Consider the following 13907-nt stretch of genomic DNA (forward strand, 5'->3'; position numbering starts at 1 on the left):
AGCTCTTCATCAGAAGGACTAGTGCTTTCTGTGTGAAGACTTATTCGGCTCTTTTCAGGTCTGCTCATCCATCTTTAGCATCCACCTGATTCACCCAACTCTCACCTGGCTCCAGGAAGCTGTAATATTCTCAGTAGCCATACCCTGGCCTCAAACTGTAACACAGAAGATGCAGATCCACAATTTTAGTACCTAATTTCTAATTAAACAAATTCCTACCTGATAATATCATGTAATTTTCACTTTATGGTGTGATTATGAACTCCTTGAGAGCAGGAACTTTTACCTTTCTTTGTATCCTTGGTTCTTAACACAGTGACTGGAACATAGAAGCTATTTAATAATTGTTCATTAACTAATGAAGAGCTAGAGTTTCAGTTCTTTTCTCTCTCTTTGCTTGTGTTTTCATTATTATTCTCAGGGTTTTTTATTTTTATTTTTTGGCTTAATTGATTTGCCCAAGATCACACAGCAAGGTAATTATTAATTGGGTTGGATTTGAATGCAGGTCCTCCTGACTCCAGGGCTGGTGCTCTATCCACTGTGCCACCGAGCTGCCCCTTATTATTATTTTCTAATTTCTTTCTTTTAAGGAGTTTTTAAAAAACCATTGGTCTATATTGTGAGGATGAATTTAGTTAAAATCATATAACATAATCCATAAATCTATTTAATTGAGTATACATAAAATACAATAGTTTAATACACTGAAAACAAAAGAATGATTGAAAGTTTAGGGATAAGGTTATTGTCAACCCTTTCTTATTATAGAATATGATACATGACAGTTATATTCAGGCCAAGTCAGAGTACTATTATCAATCAATATATTACATATTAGTTTAACAGGTCCTGGGCAGAGCTACCCCTGCCTGCCTCCAAGTGATCACAAGGGCTAAATCAGTATTGGACACTCCGGGGAATCAGGAAACAACTGGCTGTTTCTGGGCTGTCATGAAGCATTTGGGTACTTTGAGGATTATAAAGTAATGCCCTGTTGGTTCCTGAACAGGAAGAGTTAATGACTCAATGGATCTTTAAAAGGTAGTGATCACTCCTCACCTACGCCTTCTCTCTTCCCAGCTACAGATCAACCTGTACTGTTTGACCCTCTCCCCATGAGAGTTAGGGAGAACTGTCCTTTCCCACATACTGACCACCTATCTCTTTGTCAACGAGAGTAGGACCTTAGCTAGGTAAATTGAGGCTAGGCCTTCTTTGGAGTACCTGGCTGTCTTTTGCACTTTCTGTTTCCTTTCCTGAGTATGTGACTGAGGAGTGATCTTAAATGGATTGTTTGTTTTTGCTCAGTTATTTTAACTCTGTGTGTGTGTGTGTATAAAAGAGAGAGAGACTCAACTTGGGTTGAGGTTTTAGTGGCAAAGATTCTAAAGTGGTTTGCCATTTCTTTGTCCAGTTCATTTTACAGATGAGAAGACTGAGGCAAACAAGGCTAAATGACTTGTCCAAGGCCATACAGTTAATAAGCATCTGAGGCTAGATTTGAACTCAGGCGGATGAGTCTTTCTGATTCCAGGTCTTCACCACTTAATTGCCCAAGATGGAGCATAGGATCATATCATAGATGTATTGCTAGAAGTAAATATAAGGGTCTTTGAGCCCAATAGCTTCATCTTAGAGATAAGAAGGCTCAGTGAGGTTAAATGATTTGCCCATGGTCACACGGAGTTTAAGGCTTTTGGAGAGCCTGAATCCTCCATTGTTGCTGCTTTCATTTTAGGAGGAGTCCCCAACAAATACTCTCTTGTTGTTCAGTCCATGAACCATAGCTTTCCAGTACTAGCCATGCATTTTTCTTGGCAAAGATATTGAAGTGTTTTGACATCCCTCTCTTCACTGGAATAAGACACAGATTACATGACTTGCCCAGAGTTACATAGTGAGTATCTGAGGTTGGGTCTTCCTGACTCCAGACCTAGTACTCTATACCCTGAGGCACCTGATTGTATCTAACTATTCTCTCTGGTGCTCAGGGAAAAGAAAACCACTATTCAGTGAATGATCTCAACCATTGGCTTAAATGGCTAGAAGACATGAATTTTGAGAGATAGGGTGTAAAATATCTGTTTAATAATTCAACAAACTGTCAAGGTCTAAGATTTAAAAATCTTACCCTCCCAGAAGAGCAGAATAGTAATTAACACTACTTAGTGTTTGATTTTACCTTCAATGCACACTTATTAAAGCCTTTTGTACAAGCATTTCTTTTGTGTGCAGGAAATGAATATCTGTCCTGTACCTGATTTGTACCAAGTACCTTTCTAGTTCCTATTTTAGGAACATAAGCCAAATCTAAGATTTAAGCAAATCTTACCCAGGGCATCAAGATAAGGGATGTAAAGAACAAACAAGTACGAGAAGTAAACCAAGTAAAAGAAGGTCAGGCTCCCCCAGGACTGAATTCAGTCTGGAGCTGTGGCTCTAATGATGAGAGAGGTTCATTAGTGGAGAGGAAAAAAGCAGCAACCTAAACCCTTGAACCCAGATTAATAAAGCTTAACACCTGTTTTGGTTTTTTAGGTTTAAAAAAAGTAAACAGCAGTTCTAATATTTTTTTCCTGTAATTGAATAGCGAGAGACAGAAACTGCAGGAGAATTTGTTATATAAAGACAAGTTGAATAAATTGTCTCTGTTGGTTTCAGATGAGTAGTGACTACTCTGGTAAGTAGAATTGTCATTCCATTGTATAATACCCAAGTAACCAAATGACTCTAAGACAAAAAGCTCAGACTCAAAGAAATAGTTTTTATCTTTTTTCCCATTTATTTATTTTTATATAAATATTTTGTTTTCCAATTATATACAATAGTAGTTTCTACCTATCATTTTTTGTAAGGTTTTACATTTAACAATTTCCCCCCATCCTCCTTCCCTCCTCCTACCCTCCCCACAGAAGGCAATCTGATAATTTTTACATTGTTTCCATGGTATATATTGATCAAAATTGAATGTGTTGAGAGGAAAAAATCATGTCTTTGAGGAAAAAATGAAATATTAGAGATAGCAAAATTATGTAGTACATAAGACAACTTTAAAAAAATTGAAGGTAATAGTCTTTGGTCTTTGTTTAAGCTCCACAGTTTTTTTTTTTTGGATACAGATGGAATTCTCCATTGTAGATACCCTAAAATTATCCCTGATAATTGCACTGATAGAATGAGCAGTTCTATTAAGGTTGTTCATCAATCCTATGTTGCTGTTCTAGTGTACAATGTTCTTCTGGTTCTGCTCATCTCACTCAACATCAGTTTCCAAGTTTCTCTGAAATCCGATCCCTCCTGATTTCTAATAGAATAATGGTGTTCCATAACATACATATACCACAATTTGTTCCCTAAATGATGGACATTCACTTGATTTCTAATTCTTTGCCACCACAAACAGAGCTGCTATGAATATTTTTGTACAAGTGATGTTTTTACCCTTTTTCATGATCTTTTCAGGGTATAGATCCAGTAGAGGTATTGCTGGATCAAAGAGTATGCACAAAAAAATGGTTTTATCTTAAACTATATCAATGAAGTCTCTATCTACCTAGATCATACTCATGGTACTAAGGACTCCTCCTACTATAATCTTTCCCCTGTTGATAGAAGCATAAGCTCCTTCCATTTATTTTGATTTTCACTTTAATAAAAGTTATTTTTGCTATTACTTCCAGGCTCTTGTTTTCTCAGCATTTCTATAATCCTCAAATCTAGAACCTTCTCAGGCAAGAATGATCATAGAGAGTGTGTGAGTGAAGGACAGAGTTGTTTGTCCTTTTGTTTTTTGGGGATTTTTTTTGCAAGGCAAGGTTAAATGATTTGCCTAAGGTCATATAGCTACATAATTATTAAATGTGTGAGACCAGATTTGACCTCAGGTCCTCCTGACTCCAGGGCCAGTGCTCTATCCACTGTGCCACCTAACTACCCCTGTCTTTTGTTTTTGAAAAGAATCAATGATATTACCATGTTGGGGTAAAATAGAAGATATTGGGTGCTGTCTTGGCTTGGACATGAAGTGGATTTAAATGAGGCAGTTGCACAAAATCATCAGCCTGACTTTCTCTTCCAGAGACATACATCAAAGTCCAGTGGCAAGACTAAATTCTAAATAGCTGATGATGACTATGGAAGCAGTGCATGACTTTGGCTTTGATGTCTGAGCTCTAAGCATTCAACAGACCCAGCTTCAGTAGCCTTTGTGGCCACTGGAACAAATCATTCTCACTTGCTCATTGCACTGGGAGAAGTCTTCACATTCTCAGGAAAGATAACCCCCTAACTCATTGACAGATCTGAGGTCCATCAGTTACCCTCAACTGGGTATACCAGAGATAGTTTACTACAGCATGGCTACAGATTCTTGAAGCCACAGATAATATTTGTGTGCTAGGCTACTCATATAAGAGATAGATTGTATAAGGAAAGAAATTACAAGATTTGGTAACTAGATATATAAAATAAGAGACAGTGAGGAATCCAGAATGAAATCAAGGTTGGGAACCATGATAAATGTGAGAATAGGATTGCTTTGGACAATAATAAGAAAGAGGTGAGTTTTGGAGGAAATTATCATCATCATTTATATAGTGTCTGTTATATTTTAGGAACCATGTCAAGTACTATACAAACATTATCTCATTTGATCCTCACAACACCCCTGGGTTTTATCCCCAATTTACAGATAAGGAATCTGAGGCAGACAAAGGTGAGCTCAGAGTCACACAACTAATAAGTATCTGAAGTCATATTTGAACTCAGATCTTCCTGACTCCAGGTCCAAAGCTCTATCCACTCTACCACCTAATTGAATAATAATTTGGACATAATGATTTAAGATGCCTATAGCACATTTGAGTTTGAAATATTCAGTAGACCACCAGGGATAACTAGATAACTAAAACTAGGAGACTAGGACTGGATAAATAATATTAATAATAATAATTGAGAATAACCTGCATAGAGATCATTGATATTACCAAGTGACATAATATAGAGTGAAAAAAGAGGGCAGAATGGATCTTTGAAGGATATCCACAGTTAATGGATGTGACATAGATGAAATTCTAACAAAAGAGACTAAGGAGGAGCAGACAAGGATAAATCATAAAATAAACCTTCCTGAAATTTTAAGGAGACCGTAAAGGGCTCATATTTGACCTATGAGCTATAATGTTTATCACAGGGATATGCAGACTTAATTAAAATTGTCCTCTATTATATTAAACCTTCAAAAACTTAGAACCAAACTAAAAGAAAACTCTAACTGTAAGCACCACCTTTCAATCTCTTTAAATTATTTTCCTTCCCCAGTTTCTTTTTTTTTTCTTCCCCAGTTTCTTAAAAGAGCCAGAATAAATTTTTGAGAGACAGGGCAGCTGGCCACAGAAGATAGATATTGCCTCCAATCAGAAGGTCTGACTACCTTTTGTGATCAGTCAGTCACCTTTTGAAAATTTCATCTAGAAAATAGTGTTTTCTCATTTTCCAAAGTTCTTGAGAGCTATTTCTACTTCAATATCTTTTCTTTCCCTTCCTTTTCAAATGTAGCAGATTTTTTCCCATGTGCAGGCTCAGTTGGGGATATAATTTGGAAGCTAAAATTGTGATAATTCTATAGCATTATACTGAGAACTTCCATAGCACTTTGTGTCTGTACTCAACATTTAAAAGTACCATATATAATTAACCCTCAAAGAATCCCTGTAATATTGATATTGTTCTCTAGTTTCTGATAGGGTAATTGTAGTAAGATAGCATTTTCTTCTAATATGTTCCCCCCAAATCCATTTTTTCCTTTAAGAATTGGTAAATCCTCACATTACAAGAGTATCTATAAGAAATAATTGTAAAAAGAAATATAAATAGTCATAAATAATAAAGCTGGGGAAATGATCCTAACCAGGATCCTTAAGGTTCCATTTCAACAGTGACTCTAAATCACTTAGCCTTCCCACTGGTAAATATTCTTCCCTTCCTTTTACAATGTATTAGATTACATTAAATGACTATGTTTCTAGTATTAATTCAGACAGACTGGTGCAGCACACATCCCCAGAGTTGTTAGCATGGTAACTTGGAGGGTTCTGTATCCTTTTGAGTTCTGGTTCTTATTGCTGTGTTCTTGATCTTGAATGGACTTTCAAGAAGGTAGGGGCTGTCCATGCCATAAGCAGTCTCAATCTTGCCTAAACAGTACAGACAGTGACCAGAGAAGGAATGACTGCCATGTTGGAGATTAGGGAGAAGGGAGAGGCAGGGAATGTTAATTAGGAATCTCAACCAACACTTCATCTTGGACTCTCTGAGCAGAGAGGTGAATGGCTTTTTAGCCATCTCCCAAGCTTTGTGTAGGTCTCTAGAGTGGAATTTTCAGAGCTGGAGGCACAGAGAAAAAGTAGAGCAAAGCCAGGAAAGGTGAAGACCAAAAGTTCTGAATCTACTGGAATAGAGTTGGTGATATGTTGGTAAATGTTTAAACAACAGGCTCTCCCCCCCCCCCAAAAATGTACTTTTAATTTCAATCTGAATTATTAACATTTTCTCCATCTTTTTTATGTTTAGAAAATCAACAAAATTAAATAAATAAATCAGACTTTGATTTGTAGCATTTGCTGTTTTCTGACATGTAAATACTCACACTGAAAATTTAATATTCGGCTTTCCAGTTTGAACTAGCTTCAGTGGAGGAGGGGGTGGTAGTCTGGGGCAAGTCTGAGACCAGTAGACTTGGGGGACAGGTGAAGCATTCCAACTCAGTTAAGTACATCTTCCTTCCCCTCCTCTGACCCTGGAAAGATTGGAGGAAAAGCTGTTTTCACATTTGTTAGTCAGTCCTTTTGGGTTTTTTTTTCCTTTCAGATTCACTGGAGAATCCTGGAGAGGGAGAATAGACAAATTTGTCCCTTCACCTTTAGGAAAGTTATTCCATGCTTACATTCAGTTTCAGTGCAGTAGAATCTGTAATTATAAAAACTTAAAGCCCATTAACCTGATTCATTTGCATATTAAATGCTTGGAATGAGAGTGCTGGGGATGGGGGTGGGTGTGTGTGAAAGGAGGAAGAGGAACCAAAACTCTTAAAGGGATAAGGAACATTTTCCCCTCCACCTAAGCTAGGTACTAGCTCCAAGTGGAGAATCTATGCGATTTATTAGAAATATTTTAAAGATTATTTGAATGCTGAAGTAGTGGGTTTTTTTTTATTTTTCAAATATAAGGAAAGGAACAAGCTGAGAAAAGTCAAGAAGAGACAAGCAGCTTTTTAGCCTTAGGATATGAAAGAGCTAGCAGTCTGTTCACCTAGCTGATAGCTCGGCCTGGGGGAAGTTGGAGTTCTTGGAGCACCTGTGAATTTAGCTAGGCTAGTAGGATGTTCTAACCTGATGAGCTCCAGGTAAAATCACTAATGGCTTGGTGCCTTTGTTTTAACATTAGAAGAATCCTATTATTGATTACTCACTCCTTCTAGACATCACTCTGGTGATCCAGGAATGGAAAAACGAATGAACAATTGTGCTACCTAATAATGATGATGATGATGATGATAGTCAAAATTTTAAAAGTATTTTAAGGTTGCAAAGCACTTCATATGTTGAATGATTTTTATCCTCACAATCACCCTGGGAGGAAGAGAAGATACTATTATTATCCTCACTTTACAGAAAACCAAGGTAGACAGTGATTAAGTGACTTGCCCAGGGTCATGTGTCTGAAGCAGGATTTGAACTCAGGAAGACTTCGGAGTTAGGAAGATTCCAAGTCCAACATATAATGGGATGTTATTGCATATAAGAAATGACAAATGTGATGAATACAAAGAAATGTGGAGAGATTTTTATGAAGTATTGAAGAAAGCAGAATCAGGGCAATAAACTATGATCATTCAGATGATAGCCTTGTGAGCAGGTACACTCTGCTCTGTTGATACAATCCCCATGTAGTATTCAGATCATGTACAGATATTTTTCTAATCTGCTCACTTCATAAAGAAGGGGAACTTCTTATTGCCTGCTGAGCCAAAACTCAGAATTCTCAGAAAAGGCACTAATTAAATGATTTTGTCACTCCCACCTCCCTGGCTGCAGCTGAGGGAAGATATGCTATAAGTTTTTGAGTGGGAAAGCTCACAGTATCTAGAACATTGTTCTTATTTGGTGTTATCTTAATCATGTCTGACTCTTCATGACCTATTTGGTGTTTTCTTGGCAAGAATACTGGAATGATTTGCCATTTCCTTCTCCTTAACTCCAGGTCTGGCACTCTATCCATACTACTACCACACCACACATATAGTATTTCACAAATGTTAGTTGACTATACTGGTCCACATGTAGCCAAGAAAATGGGTCCCTTTGTGTTTGTTCCTTTCTACTATTAGGCTAAAGAACATGGGACAAAATTATCACCTAAGGAGTTATGAAAGGACAGAGAAGGTCCAGAAGGTAGAATCAATGAACAGATGAGGCTGGTAAATAATGTAATCTTCAGTGATCTGCTTGAATCAAGGAAGACAAGAGGGAGTAACTTGTTCACTCATCCATTGGCAGTACCAACATTTGGAAGTGGAATTGGAGTGAATATTAATAACAAGCATTTTAGGTTGGAGCCACTCTTGCCAGGAACTAATGTAATATAGGGGAAGGTACAACCATAGGTCTTGGGGAGGAGAGAATATTTGTACTTCTATTTGTACTATTTCTTCTTAATAAATATCCCTTTGTAAAAGCTAACTGGACACCTAGGTAGTACAGTGGATAGAATACCAGTTTTGGAGTCAAAAAGAATCATCTTCCTGAGTTCAAATCTGGCTTAAATACTTACTAGCTTTGTGATCCTAGGCAAGTCACTTCACCCTGTTTAGCTCAGCTTCCCCATTTGTAAAATGAGTTGGAAAAGCAAATGACAAACCACAAATGGGGTCATAGAGCAGACAGAACTGAAGAACAATTTAACAATAACAACAAGGAGTTAGCTGTTAATAACTGGTTAAGTGATATTGAGGTACTAATCATTGGAAGGGATTATGATATTGATGATTTTAGAATAATACTATTACTGTTTGTTTATATTAGGGAGGAAACCTGAATGGAGGCTTGAAATGATAGCAATAGTGAAAATTCCATTGGCCCTCGGAGGTATCCCTGGATCCCTGAGGTGACTGAACTAGCCCCTTGACTAGGGTCAGATAGTGCAAAGGGTAGGATATTAACCCTGAAGTCAGAAGAATCTGAGTTCAAGTTCAACCTCAGACACTTACTAGCTATCTGACCTTAGGCAAATGTCTTAACCCTAAATGCCTCACATCCAGGGCTATCTCCAGTCTTCCTGATTTGTATCTGGACCTAGTTGTCTTAAGGGAGAAAGTAAAGCTGGTGACTTAGCACATCAACCCCAGTTCACTTGCTTGTCATGGCCATCATCTCCTTGATATCATGATCTTCTTTTACAACGAAGGACAAACAACAGATTAGGGGTCTTAACTAGTCAGTAAGAATGGGAGTTGTGATGAAAATTCTCAGAATTTTTATGAATCACATATATACAATGACTTTAATAAGCTAAAAATAATTTTTACCAATGATATAAAATTACACAGAAATAAACTAAGAAGTCAAAAAGGAAATGGAAGCAAACAAGATGCTTTTGTTATTTTTGAATAAATTATAAGTATTAGAATTAATGTTTTTTGCATTTTCAATTTTGTTTATTTATTTGGTTTTATATATTTTACCAAGTATAGAATTTTTTAAGGTGACTATATAAAACTTCCAGGCTATTTAGAGTGGGTTTCATGCAGAGATGCCCTGAGTTAGGGTTACCACCAGCCCAGAATGTGGTTCTGGAACTTCTATGGTCAACTCCCTTGTCTAGAGGTGGTGAGATCCTAGGAAAACAGGCCCTTATTACCAATCCATATAAAAATTGATCTGCTCCAGAATATTAATTGAAAATAAGAGGGATAATGGGTGAGTTGACTGGAACCTACTACAGAATAGGTCAGATCACAGCTCTCTTGACCTTTTAGAAGCAAACTGATCAGCTTTCACTTCCCAACTTTCCTTTTATCTTGGAGGTTTATCAGATTTTCAGATGAGACATAGCTGGGAGGAATGCTTGCAGATAATACACTAAATATTAGGAATATATGTAATCTTAATGTTTTATTTTTACGTTTTTAGAGCTGGAAGAGATCTCAAGAATCAATAGATTCAATGCTTTTGATTTTCAAATGAGGAAATTGAAGACTAGAGGTCAGGTGACTTGCCTAAGGACTCACAATAAGTAAATAACGGGGAAATAACTTGAATTTGTTTTTCTGGTTCCAAAACTAGCATTCTTCTTGTACCATCTGCCTCAAGTCTTGTATTGGGGTTAACAACAACAATAAATTCACAAGTACAAGATAGGAGAGGCATGACTAGCTAACAGTTCATTTGAAAAAAAATGTGATTTTAGTAAACAAAATTTCATGTAAGTGGCACAGTGGATAGAGCACCAGACCTGGAGTCAGAATGATTTGAATATAAATCTAATTCTCAGACACTTCGTAGTTTGTGATCCTGGGTAAATCCCTTAACTCTATTTGCCTCAGTTTCTTTATCTATAAAATGAGCTGGAGAACAAAATGGCAAACAATTCCAGTAACTTTGCCAAGAAAACTCCAAATGGGAGCATAAAGAGTAGGATGTGACTGAATAACACTTAAAACATACCTGTGGATGGGAGAAAGAGATATGGTTAGGTACAGATGACAGGACTTGAAAAGAGTAGATGGATCAATAGCAATCTATCTTTCCTCAATATTTGCTTTGCTTCTGTATAACTTATCTTCCTAGATTTTTTTATTTCTCTAATTGCTTCTTTGTCTCCTTCATTAACTCATCTTCTTCCCAATCTCTCAATGTAGATGTTCTCCAAAGCTTTCCCTCCCATCAGGCAAAGGAAAATTTTCTTTCTCCTAATACTCTTTCCTTTGATGATCATATTCACATTCAAGATTCTAGCATTGACTTCTCTGCAGATGACTACTAAATTTATTCTCTTGGCCTTTGACCTTTCACCTGTGATCTCCATATAGAGAGCTTAAATCTCCATCTGGTTGTCCTGCCAATACCTTAGACTCAACATGAAACAATGGAAAGAGCTCTGCATTTGGAGTTAGAAGACCTGACACTTGTTACCTGGGTGATCTGCCACTATTCTGCACCACCTCTCATACATTTATCAAGTTCATTTTTATTATGATTTATACTAGCTTATGAGTGTCTTATAATCAGGGAACATATCCTATTTATCTCTATATCCCCCTTAACATCTGGAAAAGTGCAGTGCACATAATAGCCATTTAATAAATATTTGTTGAGAAGACTCTAAGAGAAGAATTGCACACAAATGAGATATGAATGTACATTCTCCCTAGAAGTTTGAAAGTTCTAAAAGAAAATGCAGGTGAAAGCCAAAAGATGCTTTTTCATTTGATGGGAGTGATAAAAGATACTTTCTTTACTGATATTCCAAGTATTAGATTTGAATGGGGGGAGGGGAGAAATGCAGTACAAGGTGTCAGGATTCCATAACCACTAATTGTCTGAGTCTCATAATCTCTGACATAGGTAAGACAGAAAGAATAGAAAAGAACTCAGAAAAGACTGACAATGATATATCTATTGTTGTTTACTTTGTGATGCTGAGCCCTTTGGAGCATGCCCTGTCTAAGACCTCAAACAGCCTGTAGTGCAACTCAATGCATAAGACTTTTTCGGGAACCCACAGAATATAGTGGAACACAAAGACATATAGGACTGAATCCCCATCATGAAATTTCTTTGACATCATGAGGTCTCGCATATTTGTCTTGCTCTCTCTCCTGCCAACATATTTGCACCATAACCATAGGATAAACATCAGTTTAGGAAACATTAGACCTAGGCTGTCTCTGTTTTTATAAATTTTCTAGAGGTAGCTTTAAAGGAAGACAAAAATCTGGCTTCCTCATTAGTGCTATTAGATTAGTTGCTTCATTCTCACTTTCACAACTTAGTTATACTTACTCTGATAGCAGCAACACATTGGATTATGTGTATAGTTAAAAATGCTGTTTTTGTCCTAGGTAACACCAAAGGCTTACTTCTATTAACAAGTTTATATAATAACAAGTATCCAGATTTAATTGGAAAAATTATGATTTGTGGCATATGTCTACTCTTATTTCTTTTGTTTTTTTTTATAATCAGAGGGTAATATCGATTGGGTAATAGGATTTCATACTGTTTGAATGCTTATAAAATCAAGATCAGAATAGAAAATAACTCAGAAAAGACTATTTCTATGATATGAGGTTAGAAAAGGAAAGTAAGATTTCCAGTGCACTCTTCACTCTATGACTTGGGCTGTACCTGACTGTAATTCTGGTGAATCATAGACAAAGATCTATGATTTAATGCCCCACTTTCTATATAGTAGTATAATTACCTATCTTTTTTCCCCCTTATGCATTGACAATTATACTTTTGTTTATCAAGTTTTCCTGAATGAGAGTAGGCTTATTACTCTGGCAGTTATACCCTTCAGGTGACCTCTGAGATAGATTATTAATGGGAATGAAACTCTCTAGGTTTCAGGGTTTCATGAAACTATAGTTTTTTCCCCTGATGATTTTCTTTGAGGATTTGCTATTTTGGTATTCTAAATTGATTCTATAGGGAAATTTGTATTGGGGGACAAATCTGCTGAATAATTTCAAGATTAGGAATTTAAATCTAAATTGGGGTTCTTAATGTTTTTATGTATGTTTGGGGGTGTGTATGGGTGTGGGTGTATATTTATGTTTCATGGACTCCTTTAGCAATCTGGTGAAACCTATGAAACTACCACAGAATGATATTGTTAACTATATGAAATAAAATAAATTAGATTACAAAGGAAACTAATTATATTAAAACAGTTATTGACATTAAAAAAATTCATGAACCTTAGTAAAACACAACTGAATTCTAAGTCATTAATTAGACTGAAATAAAATTGGAGATTAACCATCATGCACTGAGGGATTTAAGAGATTCCCTCTAGTCCTGCTCTAATCCAGTCCAAGAGTCTCAAATTCTATTTTGCATATTTCTTTTAAGCCTCTAGCTCTAATCTATTTGTACTACTACCATGTAAATCCTTATTTTATTCTCAAAATTTTGTTAATCTGATTATATATTCATATGAACAAAGGACTGCATAATATGTCTTGGGAAGGTCTAAAGCCCGGCAGCTTGTTAGGGGTGGAAGGCTGATGTGTCCTCACCAGAGGGAATGCTTGCTTGTGGGCATCAGAGAGTCTTTGAATATAATACCAAGGGGTTTAAAAGTCAGTGAATATCAGCTGTGAGGTTGGGAGCCAAAAAAAAGCTAATGGTATCTTGGAAGATAATAAGAGCTGCAAAGTATCAGGAATAAGGTAGTGATAGCAATTCTGTATGCATTGATCAGAAAACATGCTGAGTATTGAGTTCAGTTCTGGATGCTATAGTTGAGAAAACATTGACAAGCTAAATAGTATTAAAAGGAAGGTTGAAGGGTCATGGATCAGAGTCACATAAGGATTCATTGGAGGAAGTAGGGATGTTTATCCTGGAGAGGAGAAGGCTAACAGGACACATGAGACTGTAGATTTTTTGGAGGCTTATTACACGGATAATGTGGTCTTTTTGGCACCAGAGGGCAGAATCAGTAGCAATGAATGGAAGAGACAAAAGACCAAATTTGGGTTTGAAATAAGGACAAAAACATCATCACCTGATAGATTGAAAGCTGACCTTAAAACCAGGAAGACCTGAAATACTGGCTATGTGACTCTGGGCAAGTCACTTAATTTGAAAGTCATAGAGAAGATGTTAGTCATCATCCTG

This window comes from Macrotis lagotis, chromosome X (genome assembly GCF_037893015.1).
Source record: "Macrotis lagotis isolate mMagLag1 chromosome X, bilby.v1.9.chrom.fasta, whole genome shotgun sequence".
Classification (NCBI taxonomy): Eukaryota; Metazoa; Chordata; class Mammalia; order Peramelemorphia; family Peramelidae; genus Macrotis; species Macrotis lagotis.